The sequence below is a fragment of the Stenella coeruleoalba genome (genome assembly GCF_951394435.1).
Source record: "Stenella coeruleoalba genome assembly, chromosome: 15".
Lineage (NCBI taxonomy): Eukaryota > Metazoa > Chordata > Mammalia > Artiodactyla > Delphinidae > Stenella > Stenella coeruleoalba.
Window position 1 is genome coordinate 75,143,275 of NC_137161.1, and position 26,053 is coordinate 75,169,327.

General features: G+C 48.1%; 1 long non-coding RNA gene across 1 annotated transcript in view; it reads left to right on the forward strand.

The window, feature by feature from the left end:
* LOC307197711 overlaps positions 1-23,693 on the forward strand; it is a 118,664-nt gene extending 94,971 nt beyond the window's left edge. The window contains exons 2-4 of the long non-coding RNA XR_013831489.1: positions 5,717-5,778; positions 21,040-21,193; positions 23,329-23,693. This is a non-coding gene — a long non-coding RNA (uncharacterized lncRNA). The remainder of the gene's footprint in view (positions 1-5,716; positions 5,779-21,039; positions 21,194-23,328) is intronic.
* Positions 23,694-26,053: the final 2,360 nt, after the last annotated feature.

A 26,053-nucleotide genomic window follows, 5' to 3' on the forward strand; every position in this document is an offset into this window, starting at 1 on the left:
CAAGGCCCACCTCCAATGCTGCTTTCTCAAAGAAGACTCCCTGAGCCTTCCTCAGGCACCACTTCTTCCCTGTGCTCCGTCACGCCAGGCCCACACCTCAGGGATTGGCCAAGAGCCAGGTCCAGGAAAGGCCACCATGCCAGCAATCCATCATGGGCCCAGGAAGCGGGTCATCCCTCCCAGGCAGAGTGCTGGGCTTGCCTCTTCAGCCTCCCACACACAAGGCCAACTCCTGAGACTGCAGGTGGGACACGGAAGTGGGGCTTTACCGGCATTTCCGTGGCAACCATCGACCAAGTCTCTCTTTGTTGCTTTGACACAGGTAGAACTTGTCCTCTCAAACTTTCCCCCAACTAAGGCCCAATCCTGGCTATAGACTGATGCTCAGTTCTCCTCAGGTGACAGCAGATGGCACCCTCTCCTGTATCATACACGGGGGACCAGAAGCACTGCAGGAGGCCCACAAAAGAGATGTTTAAGTACAAGAAGCAGCCAATGCCACTGCTGAGGAGAAATGATGCACCTAATGTCTAATGCCTAGAAAGGGGGCCAAGGTAAAATGGGTCATATTGTAGCCCAGTGGTATTCAACCCTATCTGCACATGACAATCACCTGGAAGAGCTTAAATATGGCAACAAAAACAACCAATCAAAACAAACCTCTGGGGTGGGACCCAGACACACTGTTTTTTTGTTTGTTTTATTGAAGTATAGTTGATTTACAATGTTGTGTTAATTTCCGCTGTACAGCACAGTGATTCAGTTATACATATATATACGTTGTTTTTTTAAATATTCTTTTCTATTATGGTTTATCATAGGATATTGAATATAGTTCCCTGTGCTATACAGTAGGACCTTGTTGTTTATCCTTTTTATATATAAAAGCTTACATCTGCTAACCCCAACCTCCCACTCCATCCCTCCCCCAACTCCCTCCCCCTTGGCACCCACAAGTCTGTTCTCTATGTCTGAGAGTCTGTTTCTGTTTCGTAGATAGGTTTTTTTCTGTCATATTTTAGATTCCACATATAAGAGATATCATATGGTATTTGTCTTTCTCTGTCTGACTTACTTCACTTAGTGTGGTAATCTCTAGGTCCATCCATGTTGCTGCAAATGACATTATTTCATCCTTTTTTATGACTAATATTCCATTGTATATATGTACCACGTCTTCTTTATCCATTCATCTGTTGATGGACATTTAGGTTGTTTCCATGTCTTGGCTATTGTGAGTAATGCTGCTATGAACATAGGGGTGCATGTATCTTTTTGAATTACAGTTTTGTCTGGATATATGCCCAGGAGTGGGATTGCTGGATCATATGGTAGTTCTATTTTTAGTTTTGTGAGGAACCTCCATGCTGTTTTCCACAGCAGACACGTTGTTTTTTAAAGTTCCCGGATGATCTTGATGCACAGTGAGGTGGACCCTCATTCTTGAGTTCTAGAATCACTCTGTCATCTCTCCAAACTGGAGGCAGGAGTACAAGGACTTGTCCTATGGCTGCAGAACATAGGAGGGTCAGCATGCATCCCGGGCAGTGTCTACAGCCGGTCAGAGTGGGTCAGGATGGCTACTTCCACAAGGGTGCATATTGCAAAACCAGGCAATTCAGTGGGAAGTTTGAAACACAGGAGACTGAAAGGGCGCCGGAGCAGAGGTGGGAGATCAAGATCCCAGGCCAGTCGTTACTTTCCGCTGTTGGTAAGGCAGGGATAACTAATACACATCCTGCCTGTCTCTCGGGGCGTTCGTGGCTCCCGAGTGAGGATGCAGATAGAAATATACATTGCAACGTATAAGGCTTTGTACAGTGATGAATTATTATGTTGGATTAAAGTCACTGCTCTGCTGGTTTTGTGGGCATAAAATACATTTGCCATAAAAACAAACAGTTGTAAGAGAAATTCCTCTTGTTAGACCAGTTTTTACCTAGAAACCGGGTCTATAGGCATCATTGGACCCAGCCTACAGACACACTTAAATTGCTCCATTCCAACCCCTTGCAAAGTGAACCACACCAACGTGGCTACTTCATCGAACCCCAAGCAGCCAGTTAAACGAAGGGGAATTTTGTCTTAACCAAAGCCAAGTGGAACTGAAAAGGCAGACGTAACGCATTGGTGGGGGGGTCAACTTCTCTACCAATTGCCTTGATCAGTGAATCTCTGCCCCATCTACCTTATTTGCCTCTGTCAAGAGCCAGCTGTGTAGAAAAGGCAGGGGTGCAGGTGCCGAGTGAGAGCAGGGCAGGCTGGCAGTCCTGAGCCTCTTAGAACATCAGCATCGGGGAAGCAGAGAGCAAAGGGGCCCCTCCGGCCTGTTCCCTGGGCTGCACCCAAGGGGATAATAAAATTTCTAGATAAGCTCGGGCCTCCAAGAGGAGAAGCAGCCTCTAACCTGTTCCCTGGGCAGAACCCAAGCAAGTGGCCCAAACTTGGGACTGCCAGGCCCATTCTGTGTTGGGGCAGAAGCCGAATTGACCAGAGGTGTGTAACTGGGCAGACTGGCCATGATGGGATCACAGCAGGTCCCATATTCCGGGTTGCAGCACAAAAGTGTCATGAACACACATATCAAGAGGGGCCTGAAGCAGATGGTCCGAGGGCCCAGAAACTGGGGCACAGTAGAATGTCCCCCACGGACCCAAGGATGGCTGAAGAGTGGGAGTGAGAGCTGGTGGACCTGAGGGGGATGGACGGATGACCAAGAACCAGAGGGACACAAGGATGTCCCAGCCCACGCCGATGACGACACCAAGAGCCACAGGCCTCCTGCCTGACGCCCCCCTCCCGGCTGACACCCCTGGCCTCTGAGAGCCCTGGCATCTGGACACAACCTCAAGGAAACGGGAAACTCAGACTTGACGGAGGTGATGTCTTCTGCCATTGGGTGGCATGGGAACTTGACATAGAAATTACATTCAGTTATGAGAAAATAAAACGCAGTTTCTTACAGGAGGGATTCGTGGCTGGGATTCATACCCACTTTGTGGGCACACTTGGGAAAATGCATTCACCTCCCCCTGTTCCCACCCCGCCCCCAGGGGAAACCTGCAGCTCTCTGGCTGGAACATTGATTTGCTTTGCCAGTTGCATCGTTTGTCAAGATGTCAAGAGCTCCAGGCCCTGGAAGCAGCTGCAATGCAGTGGAAGGAGGTGGTCGGGGGGGGGGGCTGTGAGTCTTCTCAGACCTTCCTCAGGGGCCAGGGTAGAGAGGCTTTCAAACTGGCCGCCTGCTGCTAGGGGTCTGAACTTGACATTCTTCCCCAGCAAAGGGGCTCCGAGCCTCCCACCTGTCGATCCTCCAGGCATGGCCGCGGCGGCAGCTCCAGGCTGCAGCCAGACTGCATCGCTTCACAATATGAAACAATTTGGGCTGAATCTGGGCAGAACTTGACAAGGGTGCAGTTTCTCTTGGATGATTTCCTGCTTCCTGTCTGCAGCGCTTCCCTATCTTGGGCTCTCCAGCTGCCGCCTGCTGCCCACAGGCTGCCCTCAGACGCCTCACCTCTGTCCCCTGTGACAGCCAAGTTGACACCCGCAGTCCTGACCTCCCCCACGTGCATATACAGACGTGTATACACAAGCGCCTACTTATTGCCTCCCCCGTCTGGAGCAGAGGTGAGCAGTACTTCTTCACCCCGACTTCCCCACTCTTCACCTGGCGACTCAGGCCAGAAACCTAGGAGTCAGTCTTGATGCGTCTCCTACCATCACCAGACCGCTCCCCATTTCCAACCCAATCCTGTCAACTCTTCCTCCGAAACATTCATTCATTCATCCCAATTCATCCACTTCCTGCTCACTCCTCAGTCACCTCCCAACTTCAGGTCATCAGCATCTCTTCCCTGGACTATTGCAGGAAGTTCCTACCTGGTCTCACTTCTGGTCCTGCACCTACAATCCCTTCTAACAGAGCAGCTGGTGAAATTGTTTAAAATGTCCACGTGATCCCACCACCATCTTGCTGGAAACCCTCTAGTTGTTTTCTGTGGTGTTAGAATAAAATCCACACTCTCAGCATGGCCTGCAGGCCTCCAGGATCTGGCCTCTGTCCTCACAGACCACCCTCTGGCCATTCTGCTCTCCATTCCCTCTGCTCCAGACACCCTGACCCTCTGTCTCTTCCTCAGAAACACCAAGCCTGCTCCCTCCTCTGGGCCTGGTAACTGATGGCTCCTTCTACATAGAAGATTCTCCCACAGGTCTATTGGCAGCTTCTTTTTTTTTTTTTTTCCCAATAAAATTTTATTTACAAAACCGGCCAAGGACCAGATTTGACCTGCAGCCTGTAGTTTGCCATCCCCTGGTCTAGAACTGTTTAAAAACTGTAGAATGGCAGCTTCTTCTCATTGGTCAGGTCTTAGGGCAGGTAGTACCTTCTCAAAGCTTCCTCAACCATTCTGTCTAGAGCAAGCCCCTTCCCCTTTCTTCTCTCTCAGTGATCCCTAGAACAGGACACACATGCTGGGGTGCCAAAGATGATACAAAGAGGTACAAGAAGAAAGTGATAGACTTCCATTTCTATTACTTTTTACTCCATTTTTATATTTAAACATTTTTTATGTCTTTAACGTTGTATCTATTTTATTTATTTTTGGCTGCTTTGGGTCTTCGTTGCTGTGTGCGGGCTTTCTCTAGTTGCAGTGAGCGGGGGCTACCCTTCGTTGCAGTGCGTGGGCTTCTCATTGCAATGGCTTCTCTTGTTGCAGAGCACGGGCTCTAGGCACGCAGGCTTCAGTAGTTGTGGAACGCGGGCTCAGTAGTTGCGGCACATGGGATTAGTTGCTCCGTGGCATGTGGGATCTTCCCGGACCAGGGCTTGAACCTGTGTCCCCTGCATTGGTAGGCGGATTCTTAACCACTGCGCCACCAGGGAAGCCCTACTCTATTTTTATAACATTTTTATTTTGTGTATATTTTATAATGCATTAGTACAGTGGCACATGAGTGTTATTTATAAACCACTACATATGTGTCTAAATGTGTGTTTATGGCAAATGTCCAAAAAATTTTGATAGATACGTACAATCAAAAGAGTTGGGGTGGGGGTCTTCCCTGGTGGCTCAGTGATTGAGAGTCCGCCTGCCGATGCAGGGGACGCGGGTTCGTGCCCCGGTCTGGGAAGATCCCACGTGCCGCGGAGCGGCTGGGCCCGTGAGCCATGGCCGCTGAGCCTGTGCGTCCGGAGCCTGTGCTCCGCAACGGGAGAGGCCACAGCAGTGAGAGGTCCGCGTACCGCAAAAAAAAAAAAAAGAGTTGGGGGACTTCCCTGGCAGTCCAGTGGTTAAGACTCCATGTTTCCACTACAGGGGGCACAGGTTTAATCCCTGGTCAGTGAACTAAGATCCCACATGTGGCGTGGTGTGGCCAAAAAGATAAAATAAAAACTTTAAAAAAAAAAAAAAGAGTTGGGAACTGCTATTCTACTCTACCTCCCTATTTTATTGTCTTCTTGTCACTTAACACTAAACAAATGTTTCTTTTGTTTGTTGTTTCTCTCTCTCTTTCCCCTAGAAGGGAAACTCCATCCCAGATCCATCTCTTGTTCACGCTGTGTTATCTGTGTGACCAGCTCTTATGATAAGTTGAGCACGTAGTGTGATTTCAATAATATTTGCTGACTGATTGAATGAATGGATAAACAGAGCCTTCCCCAGGACTTAGTAGAAGGACATCAGCTAATTGTATGTCTTTCCACTCTCAGGATAGTGGCAAATAACGTCATAACGGGACGCCTGCAGGACAAGACTCCTCACAGAAAAACTGGTAAGTTTCCAGATCCTTCTCTGCATCCACCTACGGAATCGAAATGCTTTCAAGTAACCAGGATTCCAGGGTCAGGAGACTAGGCCCAGGGAGTTATTTATAACAGCGTGAACTAGTTTAATGTACTGTGACTCCCCGTGGGCGTTTGCCTCAAAAAAACACCATTTAGATCAGGAGCCAGGGAGTCTAGACCCAGCTCAGCTACAAACTGTTCTTGAGGTCTTGTGTGAGCTCCCGACCACCTCCATGTTCTCAGTCATACCCTGAAAGGAGTTGGTTCACAGTGGGGTTGTTGTTTTTTTTAACCTTATTCTTTGGAAATAATTTCAAAATTTGTAGCCATATTGCAAGAAGAGCACAAAGAACATGTCTTTATACTTTTACTGAGATTTGCCTGTTACGAATATTTCCCCATTTGCTTTATCATGTACTCTCTTTTCATATATACGTGTGTGTGTGTGTGTGTATATATATATATATATATATACACACACACACACACACACACGCACACATTTTTCTCTGAATCATTTCAGAATAAGTTCCATACATTATACTAAACGCGTCTGTATGTATTTCCTGAGAATAAAGGTATTCTCTTACAGTCACAGTGCACTTATCAACTTCAGTGAATTTAACACTGAAAACAAGACTTTCCCATCCAGTGCTAGATGTCTGAAACATATTCAGCAGCAGTATTCCTTCTTCAAGTGCAGTCTTACCTGGAACCCAATGCACATCGCAGACGGAACCAGAAGGCTCACTTGGAAGAGGTGGCGCAGGGGCTGTGTGTTCATCTCCTGCTGCCTCTGTAACAAATTACAGACTTGGTGACTTACAACAACACAGATTTATTATTTTATAGTTCTGGTGGTGAGGAGTCCACACTCAGTCTCCTAGGGTTAAAGTCGAGGTGTCACAGGGCTGACCCCTTCGGAGGCCCGAGGGAGAACCCCTTTCCTTGCCTCTTCTACTTCCGGTGACCGCCTGCATCCCTTGGCTCGTGGCCTCTTTCTTGAAGCAGTCGAAGCTCTTGCTTCCTATCCTCCTTGGACCTCCCTGCCTCCCCTTACAAGGACCCCTGGGATTCCATCCACGTCCCTCCCCGCCCCAGATAATCCAGGAGCATCTCTCTATCTCAAGGTCCTTAACTTAGCCCCATATGCAAGTCCCCTTTTCCAGGAAGGTAACGTTTACAGGTTCCGGGGATTAAGAGGTGGCTGTTTTCTGGAGGGCCATCATTCCGCCTACCACAGGCCGTGCAGGAGCAGGCTGTTGACTGCACAAAGGCACCAGAAATCCAGCCTGCTAAATCATTTGTGCTTTTTTGGTTCGTTTGGTTGGTTTGGAATCATTTGGTTCATTTGCCAAGTCCTGTGCCCTTTGCTTTGCAAAAAGACCCTGTCTGGTGCCAGGCATGTTCCCAGAGGGATGCGCCCTCCCAAAGAGGGCTGCTTTTAATAATTTGTACAAAGACTCCATGTAAGTCAGCTGGTGGACAACCCCATCACTCCTGGTTTTTCCCTAGGTCCCCAAAGACGCCTTTTGAGCAATGCTTAAAGTTCTAGGATCTGTTTAAAGCCTCAGAGCCCCACTGTTAAGACGACTCCTGGCTCGGATGTGCCACGCTTTGATACCACATCAGAATGGGCCCTGGGACACCTGGAGGAGGCAAATGTGGAAGCAGACAGCACAGTCAGGAGCCTCTGCAGTTGTCTAGATGAGATGTTGGCGGCTTGGCCCACAGCGCCGGTGGCAGAGGATGAGAAGTGGGCAGATTCAGGGTTTACTCCCAAGGTAGTGGTGCTGGGACCGGCGGATGGACGGCATGGGGAGTGAACAAAAGAAGGGATCTGAGGAACAGTCCTAGGGCTTTTCAGCCTGAGCAAAGGGGGACCTTTCCAGGGCTGGGGAGACTAGGGGAGGGAGGGAATGAGACAGGGTCTGGGTGGGGGAAACAAGGAATCAAGAGTTCTTCTGGACGTGTTACATTTGAGATGGTGGATATGTAGTGCCGGGCTGTCATAGAGGCTGGGTGAGTGTAGCTGTAACCACAAACGCTTTCCCCTTTGGCTGCTGCCCTCCAGAGCCAGCCAAGGGCAATCCTGCTTCAGAGACAAGGCTCTGCACCCCCATTTCAATCCTGGGACAGGGGTCACCAGCCCCAGCTTTGGCATCAATATGCAGAATGGGATCTCCTCCATGGAAGATCCTTGACTTGGAGCAAGGCTGATGGATCCAGAAACTGACACCCCTTCCAGAACCACGGCCTGACTGCCCTCCTCAGCACCACAGCCATCTCACCTGGGCCATCTCTCAGGCGTACACGGAATCTGACAGTTGTTATCGTTCAGAACTTCCTCTGGGCTTGACCGTTGCAAGGAAGTGGAGATGGAAAGATGAACTTAACAGTCTCATGGGAGAGCCAGACTCTTCAATAAGTGATTTCACATACAGTATACAGGAAAACATGCTAAGTGGATGTATAAGCAGGATGCAGTGGGAGCATACAAGGAGGACGACTCATTCTGCCTGGAAAGTTCAACCAGGAAGTGTTATTGGAGCTGACCTTGAAGGATGGTGACGTGGATAAGGGTCTGATCCATGGAACAGCAGAAGAGAAACAAGGTTGTGAAAACATGTAACCCAGGGGCGAGCGAGTGAATGGAGCCCAGGAAGAGTGGCAGATTGCATCCTCCAAAGGTGGCTGCACCAACGTGTATCCTATCCTGTACTTGCTCTTCTCACAGTACAACATTGACTCTCCTCTATGAAGAGACAAGAATCTTTGCTCCCTCTTTTAAACCTGGGTGGACTTTGGAACTGCCTTGACCAGTAGATTTTGGCAGAAGTAGTACTCTGCAGCTTCCAAAGCTAAATCATAAAAGGCGTTGAAGCTTCTGTAGGGTCTCTTGGATCATTCGTTCTAGGGGAAGCCCATGGCCATGCCACGAAGACACTCAGGCAGCCCTGGGGGTAGAAACCGAGCCCCCTGGGCAACAGCCAGCACCAACTCACCAGCCTTGTGAGTAAGACACCTTGCAAAGAGATCGTCCAGGCTCGGTCAAGCTTTCAGAAGATTCCAACATCATCTGACTGCAGCTGACCTCTGACTGCAGCATGAGAGACCCCAAGCTGTCTTGCATCTGTCTCCAAGATGAGAGACCCCAGGCTGTGTCTGAATTCGTGACTCACATAATCCATGAACATGATCAGTGCCATTGTTTTAAGCCACTAAGTGTTGGAGCAGGTGGCTTTGCAGAAGCACCTGGAAGAATTATAATAACTGGAAGCACCTGGAAGAATTAGCGAGCACAGTGCACGTCCTGCTAAGGAGTTTGTTTTAGTCTTTACAAACCTGAGCGCTGCTACTGTTTTCTGAGTGGAGAGTTATGTGATTCAGCCTATATATCTTAGAAAGACCATTTTGACAGCTTGAAAGATGGAATGGAAAGATGAGAGGGGAGAATGGAAAAGAGCAACCAGTGAGGGCAGTGAAGCTGTTGTAAGAATCTAGGGAAGAGATGAAACTTCACGCTAAGCACAGGGAAGGAAAATGCCCAAGACATTGGGGGTTGGGAGGTCAGTAGAGTGGTGAATGACTGGGAATGTGGAAAGAAAGGGAACGTTGGAAGAAGGATGGTGTTGATAGTGATCCTGAGGGGCTAGCTTGGTAGACCAGAAGGATGGTAATTCATTGATGGGATAAGGTTGGGGGGGGTGTTCATTTAACAAATGGTATGGCTTCATGTAAAGCAAGGCTCACACGTTGGCCTCTTCCTAGAGCTATTGGCCTTGTTTCCTCTTGGCTATTCACCCCTTGTCCGCTGGAGTGTGGCCACCCCACCGAGGTCCTGTGCGTCTCCAGGGCCACTCAATTAGATGTCCTAGCTTTGGCACTCAGCCTCACGGAGCCAGAGTAGGCAGCCCACTTCGGCTGCTTAATTTTTCTCTGTCGTCTTTCTTTCCCAAATGCTTCTAACCCTTCAACAAGTCCCCTCAGCTCTACCTCCAGAATATAACGGCTACTCTTCTCGGCAGATACGTTTTCGCAGGCCACCATCATATTTTACCCAGAAAACTGGTCTCTTTTTCTTGTTTTGTTTTGTATTGTTTTGCTTAATAGAGATCAGGTCATGTCACCCCTGTGCTTAAAATTCTCCCCTTGGCTTCCCATTGTGCTTGAAATAAAACCCAGGGCCTCTGACGCTGTGTATCTGGCCCCGTCTCTCTGACTCTTCTTTGACAGTCTCCTAGTTGACCACTCCGTCTGGCCCCACTCACCCTCTTCCTGGTCTCCAGACGTGCCAAGCTCCCTCCTGCCCCAGAACTTCTGCACTTTCTCTCTTCTTCGTCCTGAGCCTCCTTCCCAAATTTGGGATTTGGAAAAGGACCCAATAAAAGCTCTCCTCTTCCCAATTTGAACGTGAACAAACAGAGAAATAAGATAAAGAAATAACAAAAGAAGATCAAAATGTCCCTTTTATGACTAATAAAGGCCAGGTTGGAGGATATAGCTTCAGGTGAAAACACGATGACCTGCAGACCCCAGGACCAGCACAATCTCTCCACTCAGACCCAACCTCTCCGCACAGACAGGTCTTGCCAAGGTGAGACTGGGAGCATGGAGGAAGAGGGGAGAAGCCCTGCACCCCACAGCAGCTTGCTCCCCAGATGGAGAAGGAGAAGATAATAAGGGGTGGGGAGCTGAGGAAGGGCTAGGGATGTCCGGTTGATTCTTCCCAGCTCTACTAATCCCATCAGCCCCTCTACTGGCCCTGGGTGTGGTGAGGAAAGGCAGAGAAAAAGCAGGAGTGGGATGCCACACCAGGAGTGGAGAAAGTGTCTCCCCCAGGAATCACTGTCTCCGAAAGCTCATCTCATCCTCGTTTCTCAGGTCTCAGAGAGGCCTTTGCTTTTCACTCCATAAAGAGATTCTCCCCTGGGCTTCCCTGGTGGCGCAGTGGTTGAGAGTCCTCCTGCCGATGCAGGGGACACGGGTTCGTGCCCCGGTCCGGGAAGATCCCACATGCTGCGGAGCGGCTGGGCCCGTGAGCCATGGCCGCTGAGCCTGCGCGTCCGGAGCCTGTGCGCCGCAACGGGAGAGGCCACAGCAGTGAGAGGCCCGCGTATCGCAAAAAACAAAAAAACAAAAAAAAAGAGACGCTCCCCACCCTCACGCCCAACACGCACTCAGCCTCTGCTCCGTCTTTTCTCGCTTTAGTTATTCCTTTGCATCCCATGGATGACCAGTCATCACCACAAGAACATAGCCCTGTGGGGTCTGTGGCCTGTTGTCCCGCTCACCCCCGCAACCTCAGTGCTTAGGATAGGACCTGGCACATAGTAGGTGCTCAACAGTGATTTTTTAATGAATTGAAGAGACAAGAGCAGGAATCCCTGAGCCTAAATCCATTTAGTCGTGGTGGCCTGGAGTCGGGGGCTGGGGCGAGGGTGGGGGGGCTCCTGGGCCTCTCAGTACCCAAAGGATGTCCTCCCAGAGCCGGTGGGAGCAGCGGTCCCGTGAGAGCGCGCCTGGTGATTGCAGACTTTACTACCAGTCTGGAAGCATTAAGCCCCTTCTTAGGAAGCGTGGATACTATTTTAAGAGACAATTTGCAACTGGCTACCATGACGACAATGTCTCACCTATTTCCTTTGCTCGGAGACTCGGAGCACTAAAAACGCCGTGCAGTGTAATTGGTTTCTCCAGCTTGGGGTCTGAGCTTTCTAGGGTGTATTATGTTCCAAATGAAAAGGAGCAGCAAGATAAACCGTTGCCCCCCGCTTCCTCTCTCAGAGAAAGCCAGCTCTTCCTGGCTTCTGCCAACCCGCTGGAGGTGGCAGTGATGCAGAAGCCACGGCCCTGGAACACTCTGCAAAAGGCCTCTTCTTTAGGTCTGAGATAGGAAGCGGGGACAGGGTGGGAAGCCAAACGCCTGCAGGGCAGCTGGCCTATCAGGGTCAGTGATGCGGTCTGAGAGTGTCTGATGGGTCCCCTGCCCCAACCCAAGGGAGGCTCTCCAGGGTCTCCCCAGGCTCACTCCGCAGAAGGCAGGCGTCGCCGTGGACGCGACCCCGTTCTCCACGTGCGTGCTGAACATCTGCTCCGTAGAGGAGTGAAGACAGACGTCGCGGGACAGCACGTGCACCCCCACACCAGGGGTGCAGAGTCTGAAAGGAGCAGAGGAAAGAAGGAAGCTCTGGGGCTTTTAGGAACGAGGATGTCAGTGTCTCCCTTTTCATAACAAGGACAGGACAGGGAAAGTCCACCCGCAGCCCCCCACCAACATCCAAAGTCCCCAGACGCCAGTCCCTCCAGCCTCTCAAATACTGGCTCTCATTTTCAATTTGTGGAGAAGGGGAAAGGCTAAAGAATTCCTTTTCATTTCACTCCATTAATAACTAAGCGGCACGGCCTGAAATATTTATGGTCCTGAGCACAGAGCCCACCCTGGGCAGGGCAAGGCGGATCGTGGTGATTTGTAAGGCTGCTGTCTCGGCCCTCTTAGAAGGGGCAACGAAATGGCTTTGGTGGCCAGGAGGGGCCGGCGATGACCAGGGCAGCCTCCCGGCGTGTGCCGCCTTCCCTGGGGAGCCTGGGGACAGAGGGCTTCCTCCACCTCCCAAAACATGTGCGTCTTCTGAGAGGTGTGGCCAGTGTCTGCAGCTGACAGAGGTCTCTGCCCTCCATCTGCCCTTCTGCTTTGTAACACAGAGGCGGGACCAGGGAGACCTCCCACCTTATGTAGAAATGAACTCAGAATGGCTCACAGATCTAAATATAAAATGGAAAACTTTTAGACACAAGAGAGAATTTGCATGATCTGGGGTTGGAGAATGAGTTCTTAGACATGATAACCAAAAGTCTGATCCACATAAGAAACAAAGTGATAAATTGGAAACACATCAAAATTTACAATTTTTGCTCTGCAAAAGACACAGTTAAGGGGCTTCCCTGGTGGCGCAGTGGTTGAGAGTCCGCCTGCCGATGCAGGGGACGCGGGTTCGTGCCCCGGTCCGGGAAGATCCCACATGCCGCGGAGCGGCTGGGCCCGTGAGCCATGGCCGCTGAGCCTGCGCGTCCGGAGCCTGTGCTCCACAATGGGAGAGGCCACAACAGTGAGAGGCCCGCGTACCGAAAAAAAAAAAAAAAAAAAAAGACACGGTTAAGAGAATTCAATGACAAGCTACAGACTGGAATACAATATCCGCACCTGCCCTGGTAGCTCATGGTAGCCAGGTAAACACAATCCTAGCCAATGCAATACGAAGCCAGAGGGGTTCTGGAGAAGATTCCTCCTCTCTGATAGAAAGGTGGAAGTTCATGAGAATATTCTTTCTTTTAGCACCTTGGCTACTACCCATTATTCCCTGCCTTTGGTAAGTGATGCTCAGAACTGCAGCCACCATCATGCAATCATGAGAATCTATATGAGAGTCACAGAGATTCAGATTCAACACCCTGACCTGTTTGAGATGATGACCTAGCACCACAACTGCCTGCTTCCAGACTTATGTTGTGAGAGGTCATTTCAAATGCCTTTGTTCTTTAATCACTATTAGTCCAGTCCTCTGTTACTTTGGGGTGAAGGTGTCCCAACTGATACAGAAACAGGGTTACTCCTTTCTTCGGCCCCTCATAAGCTGCACCAGATGAGAATTCAGGGTGCCTGGGAAGACTCTCATCTCCTCTGCTGGGTGCTCCAGGATTGAGCGCTGGGTACTCCGGGGGGGTGGTACTGTTCACTCCCAGCCTTTCTGTGCTGTGTGAGTGCAATCCTGAGCAGTCTGTAGGTTTGCATCTTTGCAACCCCTGTTGCAATAGAACTCAGCCCTGCCTAAGCTGAGCAAAAATAGAGCTTGTTTGGAACAATACCAGGGCAGCACATACCATGAAAGGATGTGCACAAGTTCCCAGCAGACACAGGAAGCAGAGCTTCGGGAACCTCGGCAGCGCGAGTCCACAGACCTTCTCTCTAGGATGCTGCCTTAAAATGACTCCTGCTACCTCTTTCCGTCACTTTGCGTCTCAGTTCGAGGTTCAGACTCCCGGGAGAGAGAATCCAGTGGCTGAAACTTGGTCCGGTACTCACCTCTTAGAAAATTCAGCGTGGCCAGTAGCAGAGAGGGTTTATCGGTCAAGCCTCACTCACAGCCTACCGCTATAATCAGGGATGGACCACAAGACCCCAGGGAGTGGGGTCTGCCTTTAGGAAAGCATGGAGGAGGACATGCTGCAAAGAAAAGCCAGAGCTGCCATAACATTGCCTTCTTAAGACGGTGGTCATGGCTGCGACTCTAGGACCACTTGACTGTATCCTCATTAGCCCATGGAAGAACCTGGACCCAAAGGGCTGGGCTTTGTCCCCACATCTTATCCCTGCTCCAGATGGAGGCAACCCATTGGCACCAGATGGGCCTGCAATGGGAAAGCCATCGGGGGGTTCAACAGGGGACTGCATAGGGTCTAATGTAGACTTTGAAATCACCCTGACTGCTGTGCAGGAATGGATAGTCACGAGGAGGTCCAGGGAGACCAGCTGGGAGATGGACAGAGGGAGCGGGGAAGAGAGGAAGATGGTAGTGAGTTTGCAGAGAAGGAATGGCTTCCATTTCTGATGGATGGTCAGGGTGAGCACGGGAAAGGGAACTGAGTTCTGGTGTGAGCACCTGCGGAGGTAAATATTGCCGTCCACGGAGAACTGTAAGCAGGGGACAGAGGCAGTGCGTTTGGGTGAATGCTGAGATCTCCACACATATTAGATTAAGAGGCCTGTCCCAGGTGATGTCAAGTGGAAAGCCCAGAGCTCCAGGTCCAGCCCAGAAATGTCTATTTGGGAGTCAACAGTACTTAGCCCAGGGAAAGGATGTAATCACTGGGGAGAGAGACGAGAACAGGAGGACAAGAGCACCCAGGGTGAGCACTGAGGGCTCCGTTCCTGCAGGAGAAGCTGCCCCGGAGGGAGAAGGGAAACGAGAGTGTGGGGTGCTGGAAGCCAGGAGGAGGGCAGCTTCATTTCCACCAATTCTGCTGGGATTTCAGGGGTCCTCGGGGGTTTGATACTGTGCTTCTGCATGCAAAACTCCTATGCAGCCATTGGCAACCCACATCAGCCCCTCTGGAGAACAGACACCTCACTTGCACCTACTGCTGGCCTCTTCCCATCCACCCAGCGTCTCAGTGGGGAAGGAGTAAAACCTCAGAAGGCCACTGAAGAAAGAGCCTCCAACCTTCCCAGCCTATACCTACCCTATCCACTTCGCTCCAAGGATTCGTTATAATTTTTTAGCAACTGAGCAAAGAAAGAGGAGTTTGAGGCTCGACTGTTAAGCTGGCTTTGCAATTACCTCCCCTCCTTGAGCTCCCTCCACTCTCCTCCTTGAGCTCCCCCCACTCCCCTCCTTGAGCTCCCCCCACTCCCCTCCTTGAGCTCCCCCACTCCCCTCCTTGAGCTCCCCCCACTCCCCTCCTTGAGCTCCCCCCACTCCCCTCCTTGAGCTCCCCCCACTCCCCTCCTCGAGCTCCCCCCACTCTCCTCCTTCAGCTCCCCCCACTCCCCTCCTCGAGCTCCCCCCACTCCCCTCCTTGAGCTCCTCCCACTCCGCTCCCGTCCTCCAGCACAGCGGGGCCTCCTGACTGCACTGAGCACGCGCATGACACCCGGGCCCTGGCCGGCTCTGCCGCCCTAAGAAGAGAAAGTCCAGATGGTCTTTGGCTCAAGGAATACTGTGATCTCAGCAGCCAAACTGCTTAGGGCATTTAACAGGAAATTAGGGCCAAGTAATAGCATTTTGTCTTGGCCGGCCCTCAGAGTTTTTCTGGTAGCTTAATCTTAAAATTGAAGATAAAAAGTGCTTTAGCATTCGAGAAACCGAGAAGAGGGAGCCTATTTCCTTTCTGTCTGTGACATTCAGTAGCTGAACTGGACCTCGGGAGGATGCAGAGCCCGTGGCCTTTGGAAGACATAACTCTTGTGAAAACTCCAGCTGTCGCGGGAGTCCTCGACCTTCCCGCGGGGGCAGAGGAGAAATGATGAGCCAGGGCCAGTGCCGCCGATGACTCAGGATTACGGAGGAAGCCCTAGTGGGCTGGTGGCCAGGCCTCTCTGCAGAAGGCTTTGTCACTTCTGCTGTAGGAAACTGTCAGCGGAGGCCAGGCTGGCACTAGCAATGCTTTCTCTACCCTTGTCAACCCAGCCTCACTCTGAAAATACAAGTACCTAGAAAGCGTGGCCGTTCAGAACCAGAAGGTGCGAAGTTCCGAGTCCCACCTTCTCATGAGCCAGAGGCCCAGAGAAGGTCAGCGATTTTCCCTGGGGCACAGCGAAAGGTAAAGGCTGGTGCTAGAGTGGATGTCAGGGTCTGGGGGCCTGAGCCGTCCCCAGGTCTCCCTGGCTCTCCGGGGTGACTGGTGAGGCTGGTGTAAGTGAACGCCAAGCGGCCACTCTGCAGTAGCCCTGGTGCTCTCTCTCCGCCTCAAATGCACCAAATTCCCTAAGCTCAAATGCAAGCAGACCAAAGAGTTGGAGCCCTTGTAAGAACAGACACGGGCTGCCAGAGGAGGAGAGGTGCGGCTGGGTACCGTCGCCCCCGTAAGGGCCAGCGCCCATCTGTCATGAGCTGCCATCACAGAAAAGCAGATGCCCTGTTTCATCTCTTTGAAGCTGGAGGTATGATAAATAGCAATATATTTTGAAGAAAATCCTGCACATCAATTTGCTTTGGTAAAAAAATGACTTTGGTTACAACAGAACACCTTTGTCAGAAAGGGAACACTTCCGTCTTGCAGGTTTTCTATAGTGTGTAATAGGCATTGCACATTCACTCACTCATTCGTCAAACACCTTCGAGCCCTGACTGCATGTCAGGTGTGAGGGATGCAGAAATAAAGGTGTCTTCTGTCATTGATGATGGGGGAGGGGAATAGCCAGGGTGTGAACTGGAGAGTGGAGGTGGGCTATGACGATTCTGATTACAAGAAGCACACCACTTAAAGACACAGAAGAAGATCCCAAAAGTTTAAATGAAAAGATAATATCAGACAAATGCTAACCAAAGGAAAGCTAAAGTAGCCATACTAATATTTAAAACAAGATTTAAAGCAAAATACATTAATAGAAATGAAAGTGTTATTACATCATGACAAATGGATCAGTTCACCAAAGAGAGAACGGTAACTTTAATTTTAAACTTGTATGTTCCTAATAACCTCAGAATACTTCAGGAAATAAAAAGCTCTAAAAGGAGAAATTGACATATGTACCCTAGGGGAATATTTTAACACAATTCTGTCAGTCACTGATAAAACACCAGTAATACACAGAAAATGTGAACAATTTTAACGTATTGACAAGATTAACACATTTCTTACCAACCAGACTGCCAAAAAAAGTTTAACTAGAACAATACCAAGTTCTGGTAACGGTGAACAGTGGTGGTGAACTATTTACTGTAGGCGGGAGTGTAAATCGCTGCAACCACTTTGGAAAAGAGCTGGGCATCAGTTAGGAGGCTGAGTGTGCACGTACTCTGGGTGACCCAGCAGTGCCGCTCCTAGATAGACACACCTTAAAGGCGCTTCCATACACGTGCATCAGGGGACGTGTGTAAGAGAGTTCGTAGCAGCACTATTCATAACAGCCAAGATTTTGAAGCAACCCAAACGTCCATCAGCCATAAAATGGATAAACCATGGGGCTTCCCTGGTGGTCCAGGGGTTAAGACTCCACGCTTCCACTGCAGGGGGCGTGGGTTCGATCCCTGGTCGAGGAACTAAGATCCCACATGCCATGAAGGATAAACAATGGAGTAGTCATGCACTGCAATGCTCTACGACACCAAAACGAGTGAACTGCCGTCTCTTTCTTAGAGTACACAAGCCAATCTCAAAAATAAAATGTCAAAGAAACAAATGTCAGAAATAAAATTCAAATATAGCTAAAGCTTAAGCAATATATTGTTTAATAGCTAAATGGCTAAACTATAAAGAAAACCAAGGGAATGATTAACACAAATGTAGAGTCATGGTTGCCTCTAGAAAAAAGGGGTAGGGACGAGAGGTATTATCAGAGAAGGCAATAATAATAAAAAAATGTCAACATAGAACAGAAATTAACTTTATTTCTCTGGAAGAGCAGATATTCATAGCTGGGGCTTCTAAGGTGTTGTTAATGTTCTAGTGCTTAACCTGGGTGAAGCATAGATACACCTAAGGGATACTTTTATATGCTTGCATCAGGCAATGTCTATAAGAAAGCTAGCAGCATTGTTTATAACGCATGGGTGCGGGTTTTGTGAAGATTCTTTAAACTGTATCATACCTTTCATACATACTCATATATTGTTTTTCATGAAAGGAAGGAAGGAGATACAGCATTTTGAGAGGGGTCTCTGGGTGAGTGAAAAGCGTATGGGTGATTGTATTTTCATCATTATACTTTTCTGCATTGTTTGAATCTTCTACGATAAGCATGTATCACTTTTATCGTGCGAAAAGAAAAAAAAACTTTGAGAAGTTATGAAAGAAAGCATAAAAGAAGAGATCTGGGTTTGACCACATGAAAATATAGAACTTTCACATGTCTAAAACGGAATAAAATCAAAAGGTAAATACATCAGTGAAAATAATTTATTCTATATGGAACTCTTACCGATCAATCAGAAAAAGCTATGTGGATTAAAAAAAAAACATAAGCCAAGAATTCATATAAAAGGAAATATAATTGTCTAAAACCATATGGGATGGACTTCCCTGGTGGCACAGTGGTTAAGAATCCGTCTGCCATTGCAGGGGACACGGGTTCAAGCACTGGTCTGGGAAGATCCTACATGCCACAGAGCAATTAAGCCCGCGAGCCACAGCTGCTGAGCCTGCGCGCCACAACTACTGCAGCCTGCGCGCCACAACTACTGCAGCCCGCGCACCTGGAGCCCGTGCTCCGCAACTAGAGAAGCCACCGCAGTGAGAAGTCCGTGCACCGCACTGAAGAGCAGCCCCTGCTCGCCGCAACTAGAGAAAGCTCACACGCAGCAACGAAGACCCAATACAGCCAAAAATAAATACATTTTTTAAAAAACTTAACCGTTTAAAAATATATATATGGGAAAATATTCAACCTCAGTTAGTAATCCCTCCAAAGATGTACAATAAACCTCAAGAGAGGCAAGGAGATATGGTGGAACCGTCACAGGCCTTCACAACGAGATAACCTGGATTTGAACTCTCGCTCTGCCAGTTTACTAGCTGTTTATCCTTTGACAGTTATTCTTAAGCTTTCTGAATCTCTGCTCATGTATAAAATAAAGGAAATAATTAATACCTTGCAGCGTTGTTCCAGGAATTAGAAATAGCGCATTCAATAATGCACAAGGCTTGGCATGTACAGATGTCTAACTAATGGGTTTCCTTCTTCAAACAACGAGGGGATGGAGAGAGAATGGAGCCAGCACGAACCGACAGTCTAGTGGGAAATAATCATTCCAAGTGTGTGATGAGTATCTCAATAGGGGAAGTACAGGGTGTTGAGATAGCAGATAAAAAGGTGACCCAACCCAGCTTAGGTGATCAAAGGGCTTCTTGAGAAACAGATGTTTAAACTGAAGTCTAAGGGCAAGTGTAAGTAACAGAATAGAGTGAGTGGATAGGAGAGTTTATTTTCCGAAGACGGTGACATTATCTCCCATCCCAAGCATTTCTTTTTTTTTTTTAGGTTATTTTTTTAAACTGAGATATAGTTGATGGACAATATTATGTAACTTTTAGGTGTACAACGTCACGAGTCACAATTTTTAAAGGTTATACTTCATTTACAGTTATTGTAAAATATTGGCTGTACTCCCTGTGTTGTACAGAATATCCTTGTAGCGTATTTATTTTATACGTAGTGGTCTGTACCTGTTAATCCCCTACCCTATCTTGCCCCTCCCCTCTTCCCTCTCCCCACTGGTCCACGCATTTCTTGCAATGCAGCTTTGGCACTCCCCCCTTCTGGGGATGGGGGTCTCTGTCCCGTCCTCTTGAATCTGGTAGGCTTGTAACTATAGTTAAAGTGATACTATGTGACTTCTGAGGCTAGGTCACGAAACACAGTTCAGCTTCGTTCTGGTGCTCTTGGGACTATCACTTTTCAGAACCCAGCCACCACGCGGTGAGGAAAGCTGAGCAGCTGGTGGAGAGCTGAGGCCTCAGTCATTGGCCCAGGCTGAGCGCCCACCGACAGCCAGCCATGTGAGCGCACCACCTTGAAAATTATTCCCCAGCCACAGTTGAGCTGCCCCAGCGGACACCACACAGAGCAGAGGTGAGCTCTGCCCAAATCCCAGGTTCTTAAGCGAAGTGAAGGACTGCTGTTGTAAGCCACTTTGCTCTGGGCTGTTTGCTATGTAGTGATAGATAATTGGCTCCAGGCATCAAGAGAAGCATGTGCAAATATCCAGAGTCCAGGGTCAAAGTCACTCTCATTGAGTCTGGCTGAAAAGCAGGAGAGTGGTGAGAGCATGGGCTACAGAGGTATGCAGCAGCTCTGCCCTGTCCAAGAGTTGGGACTGTGGCCTCCAGGAAGTGAAGACAACTGAAGAGATTTAGCACGGTCTTGATACAATCAGAATCATGCTTTTCAAAGGTCACTCGCGTGGTAGCCTGGTGAACGGATGAAGAAGAGATGAAACCATGAGGACACAGGGATGGGGAAGGGTAAGCTGGGACGAAGTGAGAGAGTGGCGTGGACATACATACACTACCAAACGTAAAACAGATAGCTAGTGGGAAGCAGCCGCATAGCACAGGGAGATCAACTCGGTGCTTTGTGACCACCTAGAGGGGTGGGATAGGGAGGGAGGGAGGGAGACGCAAGAGGGAGGAGATATGGGAACATATGTATATGTATAACTGATTCACTTTGTTATAAAGCAGAAACTAACACACCACTGTAAAGCAATTATACTCCAATAAAGATGTTAAAAAAAATTAATGGTGATATTATCAGATCTAACATTTTCCTTCTCCAGAAAAAGAAATTCTCATCAAGAAGGATTTTTAAAACCTGAATTTGTATTCATTGTTATTAATAATCTTGCATTAAGTGGCTTTTTCTCTGAGACCTTAGCTAATGATAGTTGTATTTGTATGTTATGTAAAATAAATAAATACAAATTTTAAAAAAGAAAAATAAGAGATGAAACCAGCAGATGTGTGTAGGTAGCTAGAATCAGACAACTAGTAGGCAAGAGAGAGTGATGTGCTTTACTTGTGCCATACAGGGAGAAGATCTTGTGTTGAGATGAACTGCTTTCCTATCCATGCATCCCCTACCATCCTTCTAAATGTCTGTGGGCTCAGCCTCTGCCTCCAGGCTCGCCGGACAGAGGGAGATGGTTTACCAGCTGGAAGAAGAGTTATGCCAACTGCCCACAGGTGAGGTGCTGCGTCTGAATGCTGTCTCCTCATTCTGGACCCACCTTCCCCTTTGTCATGCCCCCCTCTCTTCCCCTCATTCTTTCTTTTTTAAAAAATATTTATTTGGTTGCACCGGGTCTTAGTTGCAGTAGGCGGGCTCCTTAGTTGCAGCACGTGGGCTCCTTAGTTGTGGCATGCGAACTCTTAGTTGCAGCATGCATGTGGGATTTAGTTCCCTGACCAGGGATCGAACCCAGGCCCTCTGCATTGGGAGCATGGAGTCTTATCCACTGCACCACCAGGGAAGTCCCCTCTCTTCCCTCATTCTTTTGCTTCCTTCTGTCCTAGAGGAAAACGTGTTCATGTAATTCTTCTAAACCTGTATGTCTAAGCCAAGATCTTAACTCATTTGTTCTCTTCTGCTGGGGCAGTGGGGAGCTTTTTTCTTTTAATTTACTTTGTTGGAGTACTGTTGATTTACAATGTTGTGTTAATTTCTGCTGTACAGTAAAGTGACTCAGTTATACATATATACATTCTTTTTCATATTCTTTTCCATTATGCTTTATCACAGGATATTGAGTATAGTTCCCTGTGCTATACAGTAGGACCTTGTAGTTTATCCATTCTATACATAATAGTTTGCATCTGTTAATCCCGAGCTCCCATCCATCCCTCCCCCACCCCCTCTCCCCCTTGGCAACCACAATTCTCTCCTCTATGTCTGTGAGTCGTTTCTGTTTCATGGATAAGTTCATTTGCATCCTATTTTAGATTGCCATATAAGTGATATCGTATGGTATTTGTCTTTCTCTTTCTGACTTACTTCACTTAGTATGATAGTCTCTAGGTCCATCCATGTTCCTGCACATGGCATTATTTCATTCTGGGACCTCTTGTCTAGCATCCTGAGATGGTCACAGGATAACAGGGAATACCTTCAGCAAACCAAGGTCTCACTGCAGGATGATGGTGGGTTGGCTTGAGGAAGGGGGAAAAGGGTACAGATGCATGAAAGTAGCAGAGAGGGACCTCGGGAGGCCGCCTGCAATGAGATGGCTTGGCCAATCCCTGGGAACCCCATTGGAAGACAGATGGATGGCTTTTTTCTGAATTTGTTTTCCTCTCTAAAGGTTCTCTCCGGTGATGCTCAGTCTGCCACTAGAAATCAAGTCTCAGTCTGGGCTTTCTGCTTGCTGTTAAATTCCTGTTACCCAGTTCATGACCATGAGCTGGCATTAGGAAGCCTGTCCGTATGTGTTAGGAAATCTGGGCTCAGATGAAGAAAACATTCACAGTATCATCTGTGGAGGGCTATGTGTCAGGATCCTAGAAACACTGCAGAAACCCTGCTTCATGCCCACTTTAAAGGATGCATTTGTGACATGCCTTCCCCCTTGGTATCTCCTCTTTTTAAGGCACGGCCTTCTCTTCCTCTTCCTCCTCCATCTCCTTCTTGTTCCCCATGTATTCCTTCATATGGAATAAGGCTCCATAAAAGGATAAAAGAAGGCAAAAATTGACCTAGCTGAGGCTACATTAACAGAAGCATAGACACCAGAATGAAGGAGGTGAGAGTTGTACTGTTGTCTGCACTTTCTTCTCCTATCACAGAGTTTTGTACCAAATTCTGTTTCCTGTGACAATCTTCCCTTGAGGCAAGGGAGGCCTAGCTGTGTTACTAGGAAAGGGTTACAGGATTAGAGGAAAAACTGGGGGCGGGAGTATCTATAGCAACATTATATCCCACTATAAGATAATAGTGGCTTGAGCTGGGATGGGAGCAGTGACCACATTTTAGAATGGTCAGGCAGACCACAGCAGACTAGAACAGTCTGTGGCAGGGCAGGCCCCATATGCATGAGTTAATGAATCAGTTAGGAATGCCTTGGGCCACAAGTAACAGAATACAAGACTAACAGAGACTTAAGCTATATAGTGCAGTTGTTTACCTCATAAGAAGTCTTGGTTGAATAGTTTCACAATGTCAGAGTATTGGGTCATCATCTCTGTCATTCTTTAGACCGTGTCCTCTGGTTGCAAGATAGCTGCCACTGCTCCAGGCATCACATCGTCGCATAACTGTATCCAAAGGGAGAAGCTAAGGAGGTAAGAGAAAGAGCTTTGCTCACATGTCTCTTTCCTGTTATCAGAGAGAAGAGCTCCTACCTGGAAGCCTGCTGATAGATCTCATGTTGTGTTACATGGACCAGAGCTGGAGCATGTGGCCGCCTTAGCTACAAAGGAGATTTGATGGTGGGAAGCAGGTAAGACGAGGAGTTGGGAATGGTGGTTGGATAGGCACCAACAGTGACCACTACAATTAAAAATGGTCATTTTCTGCCCTTTCCCCAGTGCTCTGGGTTGAGTAGATGATGTGATTTCAGCTTGAGTTAAGCCCCACCTGGAACAGGGCTGAGAAACAGCTAGACACTCCAAGTAAATAACAGTGTCTTCTCATCAGCTTGCAGTAGAACAGGGTTGCGTTTGCAGATAAAACGTGAAGTCAAGTCTCACACATAACAAGTGTGGGATCACTGGGCTGGCAGAGCAGCCCTATACAACCTGGCTCCAGCCACCCTCCACCTTCACACTTTCCTTCCTGGTGGAAGTTCTGCTCCCATACTAATTGTCCCAGTTTGCCCAGGAAAGTCCCACACTCCAGGAAACCCTCCAGGCCTGGGCAAACTGGACAGTTGATCACCCTACTTCCATCACCCTGGCCAGGTCCTGGCCCTCTGAGACTTCCTCTGCTTCCTAATCTGAGTTCACGCCATGTCCCATGTGGAATGTTCTTCTCTGCATTATTCCTTCCTTTGTATTCTTTCAGCTACCTTTCTTGAAGGCCTGCTGTGCTCAGGAACCCTGCTAAACTATCTGATTCAGTTCCTACAACCACCTTATGAAACAGGCATTTTTATCCCCATTTTAAAGATGAGAAAACTGAGACTCAGAAAGACAGGTAATTTCTCTAAGGTCATAAAGCTAGAGTGGAAACTGGGAAGTAGTATCAGGCGTTGGAGTCAGACACCTTTCTCTTAACTGCTGTGCCAGCGGATCTCATACTTCCTGTGCATGTGAGTCACCTTATTAAATTAATCATCTTATTAAGAATCAGATTATTGGATGCATGCCCAAGAGATCCTGACTCAGCAGGTCTGGGGCAGGGCCCTGGGATGCATTTGTCTAGCAGGCATCCCCAAGTGTTCCTAATGTCGGTCGTTATGAGGCCTTACCTGATGCGCTCTGTGCTCTATACCTTCCAAAGACTCCAGCCCTGCTTCTATCACAAAACCTTCTGGTCCAGTCAGTCCTCCACCATCCAGAATTTTGTGTCTGCACCATCATCCCCAGTCACACACACACATCATCCATCCCTCATAAGGGCCTTGAGAGCAGCGTTTGTCTTTTGCACCTTCCTGCACCTTCCAACATTCCCAGTACAGTGCTAGCCTAGCTTTGCAGGAGTTTGATAAATATCATTGGTTCACACTGATTTCACAGAACTTCAAGGTGCCCGGATTATGGGCCCCTGAATAAAACCATGGATTTTTTGAACAGCAGGCATTGTCTGATTAATAAAGTCATCATAAATATATTGAGTTTACTTGATAATAAGTAATCACAGTCAATTGATAATGAAGTGAAAGACACAATCACTTAATTGAGAATAATTGGATTGAATGACAAACTTAGACTCCTGATTAAAATTAATTGCATTACTGAGACAGACTTGGAATCCCAGATGCAAATAATTAAAACTTTCTCAGGTAAGGAAGGATAAATTCTCCTGTTCAGATGTCCAGGGAAAAGGGATCTGTTTAGAGTCAATTTTGAAACTAGAGTGAGAAAAGTAACGAAGGCATTACGTTTGGACAGATGTTTCGATGGAAGGCGAGAGCTGGGTTAATTTGGGCAAATATTGAATCTTTCTCAAAAGAGAACCATTTAATCTGGCAGCTCCGGGGAGGCTTTCCTAATTAATTGAGGATTTGGATTGAAGAAAAATGCAAACTGAGCACTTGTGAAACATTTAAATGGTGGGTGGGTCACAAGCCCAGGGCCCAGTTAGGACCGTTCCCCATGCACTGCCTGGTCAACTCAGGAGCTCCTAAAGTTGGTAACTGGGCCTTTTGTCAGCTCTACCAGTGTTTCGCAGTCCTCAATGTGAGGAAACCTGAAATGTGGTTAAAATGCAGATTCTGATGCTGTAAATCTAGAAGAGGGCCTGAGGTTCTGCATTTCTAACAAGCTTCTAGGTGATGGCTCACACTTGGAGTGGCAAAGGTCTATAGCACACTACATTGGACCATGCTCATCAGGTAGATGAGGGTTCAAGGGATGTGTGTGTGTGTGTGTGTGTGTGTGTGTGTGTGTGTGTGCGCGCTTAAGTGGGATCTGCAGTTCAGACTGATTGTTAATTGTTTTTTTGTGAGGGAGAGACAATATTTGTTAAGACTTTATTTTTTAGAGCAGTTTTAGGTTCCCAGCAAAATTGATAGGCGAGTAGAGAGATTTCCCATATACCCCTTGGCCTCACACATACATAACCTCCCCCATTTTCAGCTTCCTCCACCAGAGTAGTACATTTGATACAACTGATGAGCCTACATGAATACATCCCCATCCGAAGTCCACAGCTTACACCATAGTTCGCTTTTGGTCTTGTACATTTTATGGATTTGGACAAAGGTATAATGACGTGCATCCAACATCATGGTATCGCGCAGAGTATTTTCACTGCCCTAAAAATCCTCTGCGCTTCTTTGTATTATTTTTTTACAACTGCATGTGAATCTATAATTATTCCAAAAGAAAAAGTCTAATTAAAAATAAAAGATGATGGAGAACTCACATGCTGTCCAGTATTAGAGAACC